General features: G+C 46.0%; 1 long non-coding RNA gene across 3 annotated transcripts; it reads left to right on the top strand.

Annotated features, from left to right (window-relative positions):
* The first annotated feature begins 9,509 nt into the window (after positions 1–9,509).
* LOC109547551 (uncharacterized) lies at positions 9,510–15,991 on the top strand. 3 transcript variants are annotated; one of them, XR_002173348.3, is made up of 5 exons: positions 9,515–9,873; positions 10,339–10,503; positions 10,907–11,048; positions 11,381–11,591; positions 11,865–15,725. It is a non-coding gene; the product is annotated as an uncharacterized lncRNA (long non-coding RNA). The 3 variants fall into 3 exon arrangements; XR_012325296.1 differs by lacking the exon at positions 11,865–15,725 and adding an exon at positions 15,732–15,991 and having other exon boundaries at positions 9,510–9,873; positions 10,339–11,048; XR_002173347.3 differs by having other exon boundaries at positions 9,511–9,873; positions 10,339–11,048.
* The last annotated feature ends 2,851 nt before the right edge of the window (positions 15,992–18,842 follow it).

Here is an 18,842-nt window from a genome sequence, read left to right as displayed (position 1 = left end):
ATTTATAAATAAAATAAAATAAAAATTAATAGCAGAAAAGAATTGTAAAAGAGTATTTCTAATTGTCCTTCTACAGGATAAATTTTATTTGTTTGGTCCTCAACATTCCCATTGTCATTTGCCTAAATATGTTTATTAGACCTATCTCCTGCCTATGGAATTGAAAATAAAATTTACTGTTGGAGAGATGGAGAAAAGATCTGAAAACGTCCAAATAAAGTTCTTCCAGCTGATTGAAAATGAAAACATTTTTCCTATTTCTGGTAAAAATTCAAATTAGAAAAGCTTAATATTTATCTTCATTAGTGGGTCACACACCTCTACCGCTGTTACTACGGCAACTGAGATCTCAGGTCTCCGATAATCAGCATACTTCTTTCTTCCCAGGTGGGTTCTGGCTTCTGTAAGTAGGTTCTGCCCCAATCCCATCCCTGATGTTGGTTCAGGCAAGCCCAACAGCCTGTGTCCCACAACTAATAAATCTTGCAAAGTTCTTGGAAATACCATCTACAAAGTGTCTCATCTCTAAAGCTAGGCTGCAGACAGTATTTTTGTATTTGCAATTAATTATCTCCAGCTGTTGGAGAGCAAAACCCTCCAACCTAAAGCATCAAACGAATATTCTTCATGCCCTGGGGGTGCAAAGTTCACTGCGCTCTTGTCAACGTCACAGAGTCCGGGCAGAATCGTTAGGGGCAGGAAATGACGTTCAGTTCAACACTCCCAGTTTCATAGGGAAAGTGAGTCTCAGAGATTGTGAGTTCTGTGTCCAAGGTCAAACTCCTGACTAGTGGTTGGTCCAGAACATGATCTGAGTCTAGAGGTTTTGTATGGTATGTTTTTCTTAAATGTTGTTCCACTTTCTTAATGAGGAATCCTAGATACCTGTAACCTACACTCAGGTGTACACAGCACGTGTGTGTGTGTGTGTGTGTGTGTGTGTGTGTGTGTGTGTGAGAGAGAGAGAGAGAGAGAGAGAGAGAGAGAGAGAGAGAGAGAGAGAAGAGAGGAAAAGTAAAGAAGCAGCAACATAAATTAGGGAAAACTTCAAGTGTATTTTAGCCAACAGGCACGTGTCCAAGCAAACCTCTTCCCGGGGCTGCTAAATAAGAAAACAAAGTGGCCCTTTGAGTTTTGCCTCTTCTTCCCGCCTCTCACCCAGACTCTCACAGAAATGACGTAATGCAGTGCCTTGGATGAAGAGTGGGCGTTTGGAGGGGGAGATAAGAGAGAAGGAGATTGGAATCCATAAAGTGCAGCCCCTCAATTACTGAGTGTTGGCTGCAGAATTACACTGGGAGAGTGTTGAAACACTGCCCAACTTTTAGTTAATAGAGTCAAGAATGAATAATGTAAGCTTCTTGCTCAGTATCATAATCATAAGGTACAAGGGAACAACTGACTTTGTCTCGAAAACCCCTTTTAGGCGCTGAGACACACCCTCTCATCAAGATCACGATCACTTGGAGACGCATCAGAAGCCATCCATCACGGCCGCTCACTTCGCGCACGATGAGAGGCCTGTGTCTTCCCTTTACGACATCGTTTCTTTGGTCCAGCAGGTTGGCACAGCACTGCTGAGACGTGAGATGACTCACGGGCTCAAAGGCGAGGCCACGTTTCCCTGCTCAGGGCCGACCCGCAGAGAAACGACGCTGACTTGTGTCAGCGGCCGCCTTGTTTTCCCAAGCGCTCGTCTGTAAAATGTTAACAGTGATCAGTGAGATGCAAACCCTTCATGTCCTGCTCGTGTTGCTGATGGAGGTAACTGGAAGCCCCAGGGCTGGCCTGGATATCATCTGCGTGTGCGCACGCACGCACACACACACACACACACACACACACTCCTCACACTTCCGACTGGGGTCGCACACGTGCTGCCTCGGCCGTGCCTTCCTTGCCTCTGCGACCTCACGTGCTGGTCCCTCTGCTCTCTCCTCATCCAGCCCCTGCCATCACCTGGTCATCCTTCAGAATCCACATCAGCTGCCACCATCTCCGTTCAGCCTTCTCTGTTCCTCCAAAGCTTGATTAGATTCCTCTCTTTAGGCCATCCGTAGACTCCCGCTATGCGTGTGTCTGCAAGCTCCTAACTCTTCTATTAGAATCGGATGTTTCTGGGTCTGTCTTCACTACATTGTCTTTATCTCAAGAATCTCGCACATAAGTTGGTGCCCCATAAATTAAATAATGATTGAGGAGTGAGTGTGTGAATGGGTTTTGCACAAAGACAATCCCTTGAGGGAGGCACTCTATACATCGGGGATGGGCTGCCTTGAATCAGAAAGCTGCCAGAAGTGATCCTTTGAAGAATTTGTCCATCATCCAGTGAAAACAGCGAGCTTCAAGGAACTCAACACCTCCACGGTCATCACCACCGTGGGTCCCTCCATGCACACACTTACACACACAGACACACACACACCCATTTCCTGGGAAACTGTGGTTATCAGCCAAGCGTTTGCTTTTGGACACACATCCACATACCACAAAACAACTGTTGCTATGAAATATGTACACACAGTTGGACGTACTGATAAGTAGCAGGATGAACTGGCTTTACTCTGCTCACACCTTCTGGTAGTCACTGCTTTTGAGCAGAAATCTGTGGTGGTCTGTCTCTTTTTACATGGCTGACACTTTTCTTCATTCTCACATCCCTTACTCTGCTTCCTTGCCAAGAATTTACTGTTTGTTTGGGGGCTTCTCATTGGAGACCTTCACTGAGAGTTTTTAAATCTTCCTTTCTTGGAAAATATGCTCATTTTGCAAATTCCTACTTATCAGGTCCAAGAAACTCTGTAGTCAAGAATCATACAGTTTCAGCATTTCTTGGGCTCTTTTTTGCTAAGATATCAGAGTATTCACCTCCCTCGTACATTTAACTCTATTCCCCTCACCTGCTCCTGGCAATTTCAAATTAGGAATTTTCTCTCATGTAACAACATTTAGGAATCCTCTATTTTTTCGGAGTGATCTGTTCGTACGAAAGGCAGGCTGAGCAGAAAAAGTACAAACTGCAAGGATCCCAACCCTGGGGGTTGGTTCCTCTACCTCCCCGTTGGGGGTGCACACCCACCCCTGGCCACCCTGGACTTTCCAGGTCTAAAATTGCCTTTAAGACCAAGATCACATTCTTTGCTTTATACACAGCATCTGGGACTCTGCTTTTCCAATAACACAAACTCACCTCAAACTCTATAAAGCAAAGCAGCAAACTTACGGTGAAGATACTGGGTGTCAGAGACCAGGGGCAGCATCGGGGTTGAGCCTCAGGCTTGATGGGGACCAGACAGACGCCAAGCTTCTCTCTCCTCTCCCTTCTCCTTGCGTTCTGGGTATCTGAGCCCTTAGTTCTCTCCGCATCAGCCCCCTCTGCTGCTTGGTCGGCATGGCTATCACCTGTTCCTTCCCTTCATATCATAGGATGAGGGCACCCAGAAGAGACTGATTCTCTTTTTTTGCTCCTTCCAAAATTCTTGAAGGAGAGATTTGTCGTAACCTGAATTTCTCTCATTCCCAGCCCTGGACAAATACATGCTGGCCTGCAAGGGGGTGTTACCTGACTGATACGGTGGTTCCCAGAATCGCCATGTGAACAGGGATTGAAGACAGCCCCTTTCAGGGAGGGATGCTGGGCAAACGTTCCTGCTGGTCTCCATCATTGTCGCTGTTGATAAATCCTGGACAAAATAGCGTGTACCTCTGTGTCTCAGCTATAACTAGGGTGTACTGTCAGTGATATTTTATCTTCCTCCCTAGACCCAGCTTTACACCAACCCTCTTATTTCCCTAACACACACACACACACACACACACACACACACACACACACACACACACACGACAAAGAATCTAGTCCCATACGCAGGCTAGAGAGCTTGTCTCAGGAAATCACTGACCTGGGCCATGAGAGAATGAAAAAGTGTTACCAAATGAAATTCTTTTTTCTTAAACTTCTAAGCAAATGAAGTTCATTGGGAAATGCTAACCCTTGACCTCTAGACCAGTTGAATATTTTGTGTAAAACTTCATTAAATTCTTCTCTTACCCAAAAAGCTGACATCATGATTTCTTTTGCAAAATACGCCTAACAGCCAATAGAGATAACAGTGTTTGTGATTTCTGGAATAGCTGCTTCTTCTCACTCATGAGTCTCAGTTGCCAGAACCATTTCTATCAAATTTCCCTGGGTACAGTTTATCCATAAAAGTCAGAGGGAGATGGGGTAGCATTTCCGTCACCATGGCAGAACCAGGGTGAATAAATAACTCTGTTTGTGAGGAGCGGGCTTAATTTGGTGAGAAATTCCCTTGTTCTCAAATAGATCATTGTGAATATATGAATCGATTTTTCTTTTACTTGGGGCCCTCTAATGCGACAGCGCCTCCCACGGTAGAGCAGGGAGGACACACAGGGTGGAGGGAGCCGTGTGGGGAGCAGGGGCTTGTGGATGTCACAGGACATTCACGGTTACCTTTCCTGCTGTCCCAGGTCTGACTAAGGCCCCAGAGGCTGAGATCCTTACATTAGATGCCAAGTCTGATCACGATATAGACGCCCCTCAACCACCTACACGTCTCCTGCTTAGAGATGCTCCAGTGAGTCCTCACAGCCCTGGCCCATCACTCACCTCCGGATAGTGTAAGAGGCGGTAAATCACTCGCACTGAGCCTGAAGGGAGCAGCATGAAGACACCTTTGAAAGTCAGTGTCACTGGGCCCTGTGTTTCCATTACTGTTGGGTTGGCCAAAAAGTTCATTGGGGTTTTTCCACATCTTTCAGAAAAACCCAAACAAACTTTTTGGCCAACCCGATACTACATCCAAAGATGTTTCCCTCTAGAAAGTTTCTCTCTCCCCAGTAAGTAAACATCCTGAGGGCTGCCTCACTGATTTTTCAGAGATGTCTGAGTGGGCCTGGGAAATTGTCCTCCTCGTCCCTGCCAGGTTCAGAACATACTGAGACATAAGTCCAAGAGGGAGACAGATGGAGATCCAGAATATTTCCTTTTATTACACATAAAGGCCAAGTTGGATGAAGCATCTAACTGTGAGAAGAGAATGGATCTTCTCACCCCAGACTATGGGTACCTCTTACGACGATGTCAAGATGACATTGATGGTGGTGATGATGACGATGATGTGAGGATGCTGCTGATGCTGACGGTGATGGTGTTGATGGTGAGGATGGTGATGATGATGCTGATGCTGATGGTGTTGATGGTGAGGATGGTGATGATGCTGCTGATGCTGATGGTGATGATGGTGAGGATAACGGATGATGTGATGATGGTGATCATGGTGACGATGATGATGATAATCATGGTGACCACAATAGAGATGGGAGCAGAAGCCAGGGCAGAGTCCCAGACTCGGCGAGTGCCATCTGAAAGAGCAACACAGGGAAAGGTGGCACCATCGTGGTGTCCCCTGCTCTTCGCCTCTGGGCTCAGGCTGTGTGCTGCTCCCCTCATGCCAGACACTCCCCCATCCTGCAGAACTGGAACCATACTGTCTGAGCCCTTTACTGAGGTCTGCACTGACAGTCTGCATGTCACGAGTGCACTTTGGTGAAGAAACACTGAACTAGAACGAGTCCTGAGAACTTCACCGTCTCCATCTGAAATATAACCAGGCAATTCCACTGAAATCTCGAGGCCGATGAGGTAAACCCGAGTCTGCAGTCTGCTCTGGAGGGTCTTCAGATGGCGGATATTATTATAAGTCCCAACTTCAGACATTATATCAAGTCGTCATGCATTTCAAGGTCAGAAGCGTCAACTATATTGTATATTATGCACACTAAATATTATATATACGCACAAATATATACATATGTACATACATATATGTATATAATACAAATATTACATTTAACCAGATTTAACTATCAATTATCTAAAATCCCTAGGATTTCTGAGACTGCTAAACTAGTTATCCCAAATATCTATACACTTATTTGAAGTTAGTGAATCATTTTTACCTTTATCCATTTAATTTTAATTAATGCACATTCAAGGCCTATAGCACGTACTCAGCCATTTGTCTATAGTAACACACTTCTGTTGGTACCAACTCAGAATATAAAGTACATTTCATCAAATCTAAGGCACATCAGGGTTTCAGAGATAATAAAATGTGAAAAAAAATGTGTCTTAGAAATCAAGGAGATCTAATATCTTTTCTATGTGTGAGAATGACTGTATTTTCACAGATTGTCCTACATTCTCAGGCCACCCAGAACCAGAAACGTGGATAAAGGCACTCAAAAAATAACACTTTTCTTTTGGGAAAGCACAGAGTATCTCCAGCCCTAAACTGAGTGGCTACCTCCGTCAATATCTAGTATGCATTCAAGTTCATTGAAAAAAAGTTTTAATATTAACATTAGCATAAACAGGTGCCCATCACCCGTACCAAGTTAAAAAAAATACATTTTATAAAAGCCAAATTTTGAGGTATTTTATCAGTAACGTCCTTCTGTCAGAAGCTTGACCCCGTCTATACATCGGCAGATCCCTCGTTCCCTAACTAGGCTGCCCCTTTCTCCCAGCAGAGCCTCTGGGGACTCGGAGGCAGGGAAAGAGGTGACAGAAGGAGCCTGAGACGGACTCCGAGAACTGTGATTGTTGTCTTTGTATGTAAATTCCACTTTGTAAAATTGATACCCACCATCTCAGTGGCACTTTACATCCTAGAACCACACATGAGCATCACGTAAATCAATCAGTAAGAAACTGCTTTACAAATATTTGAAGCGTTGGCCCATGTTAAATTAGATTTACTTTGAAAGCACTTGGATTTTACTTCATTGTGATGTATGCCAAACTTATTATAAGGATTTACTCCTGTGGTTAAATTTCTCTTCATTCTGTGACAAAAAAATCAATCAAGAAAATGACAAGGTTTATGATGTCTCAGCTGGAAAGCTGACAGTGGCTGATGAAATTGAAGCATTGCGCTTCTCTTCCCAGATACCATATCACCCTAGACCACATCCTTCAACCTCTTCTATCTCCCACCCATAAAATTTTAAATGGCAAGGATGAATTTTGATTCTGTACTAGAAAGACATTTCTAGGATGAAATTAATTGGTGTCCTCCATGAAATCAAAGAAAGGAAACAAAAGTTGTTCACCAAGTGAATGATTTTTAGTTTTTCCTTCACTCTGAACTGTCATTCTTCTCATCCTTGACAAAATCAGCAAGACCCTATGGGGCCTTCCCAGGACAGACCCCACGCCCCATGCCCTTGCCCGCCTCTTGTCTGTAGAAAAACTTTAGCCTCCTAGGCCTTCCCAAAAGTTTCAAAGAATAGATTTACTCAGAGAAATGAGAAAATGCAGAAAGAAAGAAAAGGAGTCGAGCAATACAAAATAATAACAGTTTAGCCATTAAACAAAGTCAAGGGCTTTTAGTTCCTCCTCAAGGGCCATAGATAATATTCTGAGCCATGTCCTTTGAGCTGTTATTTCCACTGCGATGTCTATTTAGAGGTAGTGCCACGAGTTCTAAGATGAAGCAAACTAATCACAAACCGCGGTCAGACTAAAGGGGTGTGGGAGAGGCCTCGCTGGCCAAGAGTCACGCTTTCATTCTGCAGGGGTCATTGGCTGCTGACCGGAGCCAGCCTGAGTCCAGTAAATACTTTCCATCCAAATTGTAAGGATATTTATCAAGAAGCTAGTATGCATGTCAGACTGGGTGCTAGAGGCACTTCTGGGGAATCAGAAGAAAGGGTGGTTGGCTACATACTTGTGGGTTCGGATGCAGAGATCATGAGGGAATGTTTATTTCTTTTGGCCAGTAAGGATACATCTTCCATGAATCATAGTTTTTTTCACCCTAATCCTTAACTACACTATAAAAAGACCTTTGGAAATACGGTTTTTCAATAAATTGCAAGGTTTTTTTTCTAATCCTTAGTTACAATATTAAAGGAACTTTGGATATAGGGAGATTTAAGGCTTTGGAATTTTTTTTAAGGCTTTCTTAAAACATATACATGGCTTGTCAGCCTGTCACAGCAACTTGCAGCAGTGCTGTGGGCATGACCAGGACACACGATGGACTACTGTTGGGGGGGGTGTGACCCGGGGATTCTTTCGGCGGAACTGACGGTGTGACGATCCTCAGGCACTAGTTCTTGGGCACAGCACCAGCAAGAGTGCAGCTGAGGATTAGAAAGCGTGTCTCCGCATCTTCCCCACTCCCATTGGTGCCCCGTCCCCTGCCCCGATGCGGCCACTCTTTGCTCTCAGTCCCGCACGTGGCACCTCAAGGCCTTTCCTTCCTGAGCCATGCCAGAACCTTCCACTCCAGTTACTCTGAGCCCTGTGAGTCCGTCTCCCTCTCCCGTGGGGAGAGACGGTCTGTCCCTTGCTCTTCCCCCAGGGGCATCTGTATGTCCCCACGGCTTCCAAACTTGGGAAACCCCGAGCGGAGGCCCAGTAGGTGGCCATAGGGCTTGGGGGCGAGCGGGCAGCACTGGGGTGCTGTCTCTCCTACACCAGCACCAGGCACTGAGCCTGGCTTCCTGACTCCTCCCAACACCCCCAAGTCGCTCTCACAACTCACACACCTGCTGTGAAGTCACCCCCGTCACACCTCATCCTGCCCTCCTTTTTTTTTTTTAATTTTTGTTTTATATTGGGGTCTAGTCGATTACCAACATTGTGCTAGTTTCAGGTGTACAGCAAAGTGATTCAGTTCTACATATACATGTATCTATTCTTTTTCAGATTCTTTTCCCATGTAGGTTATTACAGAATACTGAGCAGAGTTCCCTGTGCTATACAGTAGGTCCTTGTTGGTTATCCATTTTAAATGTAGCAGTGGGTACATGTCAATCCCAAACTCCCTAACTATCCCTCTGCCCCTCCCATCCCCCCTGGTAACCACAAGTTGGTTTTCTATGTCTGTGAGTCTGTTTCTGTTTTGTAAATAAGTTCATCTGTATCATTTTTTAGATTCCGCATAAAGCGATATCATATGATATTTGTCTTTCTCGTCCTGCCCTCTCTCCTCCCCCGTCTCATATCCGCTCACACTGACATGCTATTTCCTGCCCCCAGCACCCCTAAACCAATACACAGATATATACAGCTCCAAGTCCCCCACCCCCGAAACTCTCAGAAATGAAATAAAAGCAAATATAGTTCTCTGCCATGATGGAAACAACAGAACGCAAAGGGACAAATGAACGTGTAGTGGCATGATGTGCGTGAGTGACTGGAGATGGGGTCTGACAAGTAAAGAGAGACACCGTAACCAGCAGGCCTTTCCCCGCAGCTGGAGCAGAGCTTATCTCTACAGAGAAGATAGCAAACAAGAAACAGAGCAGGACATCATGAGAGACGCAAGACAGGAAACCCAAAAGGACAGCTCATCTCCACACAGGCGTGACTGCCGGTGCCCGCGAGGCGGCTCCACACTAACGAGAAGGTTCCACGGCGCCCTCAGGGGAGACACGTCAAAAAGTCAGTCCCCGCCCACAACCCCGCTGCTTCTGGTCTCAGCGCCTCCTGCACTGCACCTCTCCTGAGGCCCTAAGTGCCACCTCTGCAGACTCTGTTCAGCTCCTCTCCACATTCGTTTTAATATTTCATGGTTCTCTTGGAAGAGGGAGGAGCAACATCTCTCCGTGCATGTTCCTCTTAATCGATTTGTTATGGCAATTATAACTTTTTTTTACTCCAGAGGATGCGAAGGAGACTGCTGCTTCCTGGAAAGGGAGTGTTTTGGAAGACGGTGAAATGCAAGTGTCCTCCCCACGGTGCCACTTGTGGCGTGTTCCCCGAAGACTTCCCTGCTTTTCTGGAAAGCCAGGGTCCTTCCAGCCTGGGGGCTGATGGCTAAGACCTCGTCTGAGGTGAGTAGACAAACTGTCGTGTACATTTTGAAGAGAAACTTAGACAAGAGAGAGTTGGGCCACAGGCTTCCCTCGAGAGAAGGTGCGGAGATGGGTCTGTTCCCATGGACGTGGCCTCGTGGCTCCCCACAGTCCCACAGAACTCAGACGCCGAGCCCTGGACCTCCAGCCCCGTCTGGGAACAGCCAGTGAGCTGTTCATTCCAGTACATCTAATGTTTTCTTGAAGTTTTTGCTCCCAGATTTGGAAATGATTGTTGCAAGTAACACTGATTAATTCTACATTGTTATATTCTGGAAATTTCATAAATCCAACATGGAAATAATACGCAAAATAGAAGCTATTGACTAAAAAAATCAGATAGAATTATGCTAAATTAACCTTGTAAACATTTCATCTTTCCTTCCTCCCTCCCTCCCTCCCTCCTTCCTTCCTTCCCTCATGATACAACCTGGGTTTTCACAGGGTCACTGTTGCTGCTGTGAGGCCGAACCACAGAGGCTGTTCCCATCACATTTGTAACCATCCTCATTTCCTCAACTTTCGATACGTAACCTGTGTCAAAACACAGAGTCATAGCTGTGGACAATCTCTGAAATCGTGTAATGTATAGTCACCCTGAAGGAACTGGTGAGTAAAAACAAAACTATGACTTTTCTGTAAGAACAAAAGAGCCACTTTTTTTTCAAAGTATGGCAAAGATTTGATTAACCTGAGGAACGCAGGGTACTGATTAATTGAGTTTTCTGATGAACTGACAGGTTAGTCTGATGGGAAAACTGATGAGAACGAAAACCATCATGTTCCTATCTTATTAAGAAAGTGTATAACGCACAATGCAGGTCACTTTGATGGTAATATCTTCTTCCTACTCCAAGTCATTGTCAGAAATACGTACAGGGCCAGAGAGATGGTACATGGGCTGGGCTGATGGACAGGTAGTCCTGGGGGCCATGAGGGAAATTCCGGGGAGGAAGGACCTTGTGGGGAGATGGGGGAGGGCAGAGGGCACTTGACGGTTCTTTTCCTGCAGAATCGACTCCTTCAACTGAGCTACATCGAAATGAGGGCCACATCAAAATGAGAGGAGATGCTCTCAGGGCCACATCGAAATGACAGGAGATGCTCTCAGAAGGAAGTCTCCGGACTCCAAGTCCTCAGCCAGCATCACAGAGGTGGGGGGTTGGGCAGGGACCTCTGCTTTCTTCCTCTCACAATGGCTCACGTGTCCGCTGGTACATTTCACCATGGTCGACTCCTACCTTGTATCTGCGTGACCACCCCTGTCTCTTGGGCACGCCCACAAAATAAACTTGTTCTCAGGGAAAGGTTCAGACCACTGGCCAAATCAGCCCCCTCAAACACAGGTTGATTTTTCCCTGCACTCCTGTTATGTTAATAATTTAACTCTCATCAGACACTGACATCTGACACTGAAAGTATTTGAATGTTTTGTTTTTTCCCAAGTGACCGAGTTTCTTCTTTGCTCTCCGCCATCCCCAAGCAGGAAGGCAGCTGAGCCCTGGGATTCAGAGCCTGGAATCACATTCCCGGGCTGAGCGTGGCTGAACAGTCACTGAGCAGCAGGTCAGACGCCCGTCGGCCCTGGGACGCGGTGGGTGTGAGCACAGGGCCTGAGGCGTGTGCAGCTACTCAGATGGAAGCGCCTGTCAACATCTTGGTGACAAGCTGTAAATGCATTTACACTGTGTTCCATGGTAAGTGAACCTCTCTAACCATCAGCTTCAGAGATCTGGGCAGTGGAGCTGGGTGGATACGCACCAGCACAGGCCCGGGTGTGAGGCAGAAACACTGAATGTACTATTTGTGGCACACACCTTCCAGCCACCGCTGGTCCACCCGATAGCCAGGTCAGGCAGAGGGATGGGGCGATCTGTGGACCTCTGGTCCCCAATAATCCCAGGCCCGACCAGAATACTGAGATGCAAATACTTACTCAGGGTTATCTTTTGTAATTTTGCCTACTTTAGGGTTGTGGAATTTTTAGCTAGAAATAAAGGAAGGGGGACCCTTCCCCACCTGGAGTCCTTCGGAGATGCTGTGTTGACGGACTCTGCCCCTGACCGACGGAAGAAGTGATTCACAGTCCACACCGCTGTCCAGGGTTGATTCAGCTGCTCCGCCAGCACCTTCATTTCTTCTCTTGAACTTTCCTCATTCAACTTCTCAGCCATGTAAACCAACCACAGTTACAACCACTGTAAAGCAGACGGGCAGCGGGGAGGGGACATTAATGCCGAGAATGGACTGACTCTGTGATCAGGGCAGCGGTCCTGCCTTCCTGACAGCACAGAGAGGCATTACAGTTTCATGGGTCACCTAGACTCTAAAATCAAACTCAGGGCAGTAGCTACTAGCGACCTTGTTTGCTGGCCTATGTTCTAGAATGTAAGCACAGAAAGGTAAGGATTTTCACCATTTTATTCTTTGCTGTGTGCACTGCCCTGAAAACCAAACACCAGCCCAGAGGCCCAGTGAATGTTAGCAGAGCAGGAGTGCCAAGCATGGTAGTAAAATCATTCTGTGTTTCTATTTACATCTCATAAAAGCAGATTAATTTACATGCTAGGTGTCTATTTACACAGTAGATAACAGTGTATGTTTTCACCAATCTTCTTGTACCCACTGTTAAAACAGCAAATGAATAATCCCTTGATTTGTATTTCTCTTCATCTTGGGGAACTATTGTTTATCCCGTTGACTTCTGAAGAAATTGAAAGAGTAAAAAAGTTGGCCATTTATCTGAAATGAGAGTGTGTTTTTTTAAAAAAGAAAAGGGTCCCCAGAGAATATTTACATGCTGTTGAGTATTTAGTAAGAAAACATTTCAAAATAACCAGCATCAATGGAATCGTGGAGCCTGCAGCGCCGTCACTTAATTTCAAAGGAGAGACAGGCTAAATCCAGAAGTCGACACAGCACAGGGCTCCATCGCACCTGCCTAGTCAACTTCGGGGTTTAACAAGGCAGACACATCAGTATGAATTGCTTCCGATAGCCAAGCGTTCACAGCAGAGGGTTTGCTCTTAACTGTTTTTCTACTGCCGACTTGGGCTCGATGGCAGCATTTTCCATGATGTGTCCGTGATGAAATTGGATGCACATGCGTGTGAGGTTTCCATCCAGCTAAGACCATGTTTGGGGAGAAGCCAACTGCAGATGCAGTGTTCTGCCTATGGTCTGGAAACTCCAAGGTCACTAAAGTGCAGGAAGTTCAGAGAGACAGATCACAGGGAAGGATGGACTTGCCTGTTTGGAGGCTCAGGGTCATCACAGGACACCAAGCCCAGGCAGCGCAGTTCACAGGCACGTGGGGAGGCTAGGGAAGCTGGGAGGCTGGGGAGGAGGCTTGATTCTCTCCTCTCCTCCGCTGGCCTCCACATCCTTTCTCTTGGGAGACCCTCAATGAAGATGCATTAATTGGTTTTGTCTTCTGACAGTAGTCCATGGTTTTGTTCCAGAAATCCTTATTAAAATAGCACTCAGACTTTTCAAAAAATGTTTGTTTTACATTCTTGCCTCACTCTCGTAACAACACAGAAATGACTGCAGGGGGCTTACCACCTCCAGTAAGCCTCCCAGGCACCCGGAGACCAGAACAGAGCATTTTAATACCTTGACCACGCCTCACAGCTACACAGGGGACGCCAGGCCACGGTCCAGACTTGCGGGCTCCAGGAGGGCACCTCCCTGTCACACTGCACATGCTGCTTGAATGCAAGGCTGCACGACTGCAAATTCAGGTTTGAAAACAGAAACAAACCTGTAAAGCAAAACACAGTAGCTATAAGCCTAGAAAGAGTGGTGAAAAATCTCAAATATAAACTCTAAATCCAAAAGCAAAAGTTAACTTAAAAAACTGAGTTACTGATGGTGAGGAAACATTTTCCTACATAGAAAAGTGGTGCCCAGGATGGATGGTGGGAGCAGAGAAAATGAATCTGCCAGCACTGTTCTGTGGCACAATGCAAGTCGCTGACCGTCTAGTTCAGGGGCTGGCACATTTTTCCTGTAAAGATAAGTATTTTAGGCTCTGTGAGCCATATGATGGTACCCGTTCCACTCCACCATGGTAGCGAGGGCACAGCCATAGAAAACATGCAGACAAACGAGCCTGACTGTGTCCGTGAAGTTTCTTTACAAGATTAGGCAGACGCCTGGTGTAGCGTGTTCATCGTTACATCTCTTATTCATGCCTTTCATCCGCTAATCAATGGCATCGTCAGTAACAGCTTGAATTGAATTTTGGAGGATCTCTGTTCAGCTTCATAAGGACACCACATTGGGTGAAATCCTTATGGGAAGACCAAAAACGTTTGTGATTTTTAAAATTTTCCACTGAAATCTAACCTTTGTCAGAGATCTTTCTACAGAAGTTGTTTTCACCCCGAAGGAGCTGCAATCCTGATTAGCTAGGATCAAAGATTTGAACTTGCAAGTACCTCTGCTTTCAGGCGATCTCCTAGAGCTGTAATTTCTACATCTAACGGCTGGTTTTAGAATAAGAAACCAAGTTACCTCATGGATTGATTTCCAAAATATATATAAATGATTTTCCTAGGATGTTATAAAGGCTTGAGTTTGTTTACCAAGAACTTCTAGGTTAGTGCAAACTTTTCCTATAATTAAGAAGGGGGCTTCCCTGGTGGCGCAGTGGTTGAGAGTCCACCTGCCGATGCAGGGGACATGGGTTCGTGCCCCGGTCTGGGAAGATCCCACGTGCCGCAGAGCGGCTGGGCCCGTGAGCCATGGCCGCTGAGCCTGCGCATCCGGAGCCTGAGCTCCGCAACGGGAGAGGCCACAACAGTGAGAGGCCCGCGTACTGCAAAAAACAACAACAACAAAAAGAAAGATCTGAGGAGCCCTAAAGAATCAGATCTGGGCTTCCAGTGGTTTGGTTTTTGTTATTTTGTAATTTTGTTCTTGTTTTTCTTCTACTGTTCAGCTGTGTTTCAGATTAATTGCAGTTGATACATTTCTATGTTCTTTAAATCTTAGATTGAGAACTATTTAAATATTTCTTGCTAGAAAATGGGAATTCAAAATCTAGAACAATCTTGAAATTAAGAATTTGATATTTTAAATCATTACCTTTATGTCAATGTATTCAGTTAAATGCAGTTATTCGTAAGAGCTCATATACACAAAGCAAAAAGTTGCAGAGTATAAAATTAAGTTCTTGGCATTTTAGAAATTACCTGGAGTATAGACTCCCACTGCTTGTTTCTATGAGAAATAAAACTTCTCAAGAAAAGCACAAACCTGCCTCCACTACTTTAATCCACATTTGAGAAGCTCCCATTTACATCACTTTTATGAATCTACTTGAATTGACTTCTAGTTAGTATCAAATGTTGCTTTGAAATGTTTTCCAAGGAGGTTTTTTTGTGTTTCTTTTTTTAAGAAAAACTGTCGATATTAAATACCATAATATCACTAAATCAGACAATTTTTCTCCAACAAGTAACAGACTCAGACAATTTAAAACATCCTAAGTAATGGCTTCGGTCTTCATTTAAACCTTTTGAAAGCAGAAAGAAATTTGTGTGTAAGAATATGTCGGTTTTAACAAAATTTATGGCATACCTTGTAATTTGATCTTTCTTATAGCTTAAACTATAGACTTTTTCAGGATTTGAAATATGAGAATATGCTTTCAGAAGGTTCAGTTGTTAAGTAATTTGAGGAGATAATCCTAAACTATGTTTAATCCCCCTCTGGTACCTAATTATAACCCGTGTCTAGATTTCCTGTGGGTAGCATCCCATGACTGAGGACTAATGAAATTACTTTATTGATTGACTGATTCCTTCCTATTTGACCTTCTTTCTTTTCAGGGATCTTTTTCTTTGGACGATGGTAGCAGAACAAAATGATATGCATGGCAAAGAGTTTTGACACATAAGGATCGCCACTGATGGAGCCGTTTGGGGTGGGAGAACAGGGGGACAGAGGCTTCCTGGACCCACACACTGAGTTCTCAGCCCAGCTCTGCAGCCCCTTCTTACTCACGTCAACTTGGGTAACTGCTACTGCCTTTGGGCCCCAGTTTATCAGTAAAATAAAGAAAAGAATACGGACCTTGAAGACTGGACTTGCATTCATTCAAAAAGTAACTGACATTTTGTCAGGGATGTCCTGCCTCCACCACTTCCTGGCTGTGCCATCTTTAGCAGGTTACTTAACTTCTCTGTGCTTTGGTGTCCTCATCTGTAAAATAAGGGTATTACCACCTCTATGTCTCACTGGGAGAGAGGATTAATGAGAGAGAGATGCCTGCAGTGTTTAGGACGATACTTAGCACGTAGTAAGTGCTCAAGAAATAGTAAATATTGTTGTTGTTAAGACTGTTATTTTTAAGGTATTATTAACGGTGGCCAATGGACGACTCTGTATCGGGCTTACAGCCTAGCAGGGAAGAGTGATGCACGGTGCTCATGCTGCCACAGAGGAGAAGAGGGAAGGGGGAAGCAAATAGCCAGGGCAGACCCACAGACTGAGAGACAAGCTCCTGAATGCGGCCTGAGGGCCGAGCAGGGGTTTGCTAAGCGAAGGGGTGGGGGAGTTAGAGGCACAGACAGAAAACAAGAAAGCGTCGGGAGGCCTGGAGCATTGGAGGAGCTGAAAGGCGCTGGTTCATTGAGCCTGAGACGGGGCTGGTGAAAATGCAGCTGGAGGGCTGGGGAGAAGCGGCTTAGGAGGCCCCCAAACCTTAGGAAGAGTTGTGGTTTCTATCCTGACAGCGATGGAAGCCAGAAAAGAGACTTAAGCAGGGAACTGAGAGGAGTTTCCCTTGAGAAGCACTGTTCTGGCTGCATTTGAAAGATTCCACTGAAAAGGCAGGACTGGAGGCAGCAGGGACCTCATCCTGGGTCCAGGACGGCATAGAGAGTTGGTGTCTCACTGCAGTCCTGTGATGACACTTCTCCTGACCGTGCATGAGGGCAGGTCATTACTATGCCCAACACTGGTAATTCGGGGACTCTCTGAACTGATAGGATCTACAGGTGGTCTCTTTAAGGATTAAAGCCAGTCAGCACCTTAGTCCACTTCGTCATGCTTTCTGCAGCTCTGGGATTCTAACTTGCACAGAACTCTGCTGCCAGTTTCTCCCCATTTTCCTTCAAAAGGAATGCAAGTCAGCTGGTCTCCACAATCCAGCAGAACTTTCAGTCAGGTCCACAAGGCAGAGGAATGGGGTTCACCACTGAACAGAGAAGGCTGAAAAGTGTTCAACTTTCTCCTGCTGATGGAAGATGCAGGTTAAGAAATGAAATTACCTGGATATCAGTTCAGGAAAAGTGGGACAGCAGCGGGCCAAGCTCCTGGACCACACAGTCCGTCTTTAAAACTTTGTGCAGAACGTAGCCGCCACCACGTCCCTGGGAGGGCCACCTCCTCCCAGTCTCCAAGTCATCTTTTAGTAAATTCCCAAGTGAAACTTGGTCCTCAACTTTCACCCACTGCCTTGGAGTGTGAAGGAAGCATCATTTTGCAAGTCACGGGTCAAAGGCGCCACGTGAAGGGAGCTGAGACCAAGCCCCAAACCACACGAGCAAAAACTTGCTTCCTTAGATCCAGATGTCTTTAGTTGAGCGCCCTGGGGACTGAGTTCTCTGCGAGAAGGGACCACTTCCCCGTAGTCCCTACAAGAAGTCCTAGTAATGGAATGTACTACTAATACGTGTGTATTAATTCCCCACCTGACATTTTATAGCCAAACAAACAACGCAGCACAACAAGCTCATGGAAGATTTCAGCCTTTTTAGAGCAGAAAGGCCAGCACCATCCCCCAGTCACCACCCAAATAATGTCCCATCTACAAGGGACCATCTCCACAACAGCTGCAGAGCCCTGAGTGGTCACCAGGGAGTGTCACTGGGCCCAGATGGAGGTGAGGGAAAGCCCAGGGCACGTGGAGAGAAAAAGATAATTCTCAGTGAGCTTTAATGTTTTAGATTTTAAGACGGAGGTGTGTATAATATCTCTTTTGAACATACCTGGTCTCTCTTAGCTGTGTGACTCCCTCTCCTCCCAGAAGAAGGGTGAGGGGGGCAGGGGTGATGAACGCTCGAGCCCAAAATTGTTGATCTAGTTCCTTGAAAATAAAAGACAAGTTGTGCCCTCAGGAAGCCTATCAAATGAACCAAATATTTTGCAAAGACAATCCTTTTTTACCCTATCCCTTATTTTATTTTCTTTAAAGAAGCAAACACGAGTCCTATAATCACGGAATATAGAGATACACAGGGACAACTGCCACAGGGAAAAGGTAGGAGGTGCAGGGTATTTACGAGGGTGTCCAGCCCAGCCTAGGAGCATCGGGGCAGTTTCTGGAAGGAACGGCCCCAAACTGAGATCAGAAGGTGAGCGGAAGTTAATAAGCAAGGCACAGGAGATCAGCAGAGGCCCTGAGCAAACTGGGGAAGTACAATCGCGATCAAGGGTGGGAAGAGGGAGGAGGAGAGGGGCGGCGATGGGGAGGGGACACCCGCGGGGGACACATGTCCCCGAAGGATTTCACCCTGAACAGCAGAGCGAAGACAGCAGGCCGTGAGCAAGGGGAACACACAGTCGTGTTTGCAGCCCCACGGTGGCTCTTCGGAGCCTGGGACAGTGGAGGATGAGCCAACACAGGGACGGGGTAGGGGTGATGGCAGTCATGTAGGAGAAAGGACAGTACTGGGACTGCGGTGGTAGCAATGGCCGAGGGTGAGGAAAGAGGGCGGCTTCCAGAGCTGTGCTGGATTGGAGAGCTCCTCTGAGCTGAAGCTTCCTCCTCCATGTAGATCTTTCTGTTTCAGCACCAGTAACTGTAAACACTTGCTGTTTACACGTCTTTCTCCCCCACTAGTCAGTGAGCTACTCCAAGCTGAGAGCGAGGTCTTCCCGTTTGCATCCCCGGAGCTTGGCTCTGCAGTGGTGGGGTGGCCATCCAAGTCTGCTGA

This window comes from Tursiops truncatus, chromosome 13, assembly GCF_011762595.2.
Source record: "Tursiops truncatus isolate mTurTru1 chromosome 13, mTurTru1.mat.Y, whole genome shotgun sequence".
NCBI lineage: Eukaryota > Metazoa > Chordata > Mammalia > Artiodactyla > Delphinidae > Tursiops > Tursiops truncatus.
The sequence above is the reverse complement of the archived record's forward strand: the minus strand, read 5'-3'. Positions and strand labels throughout refer to the sequence as shown.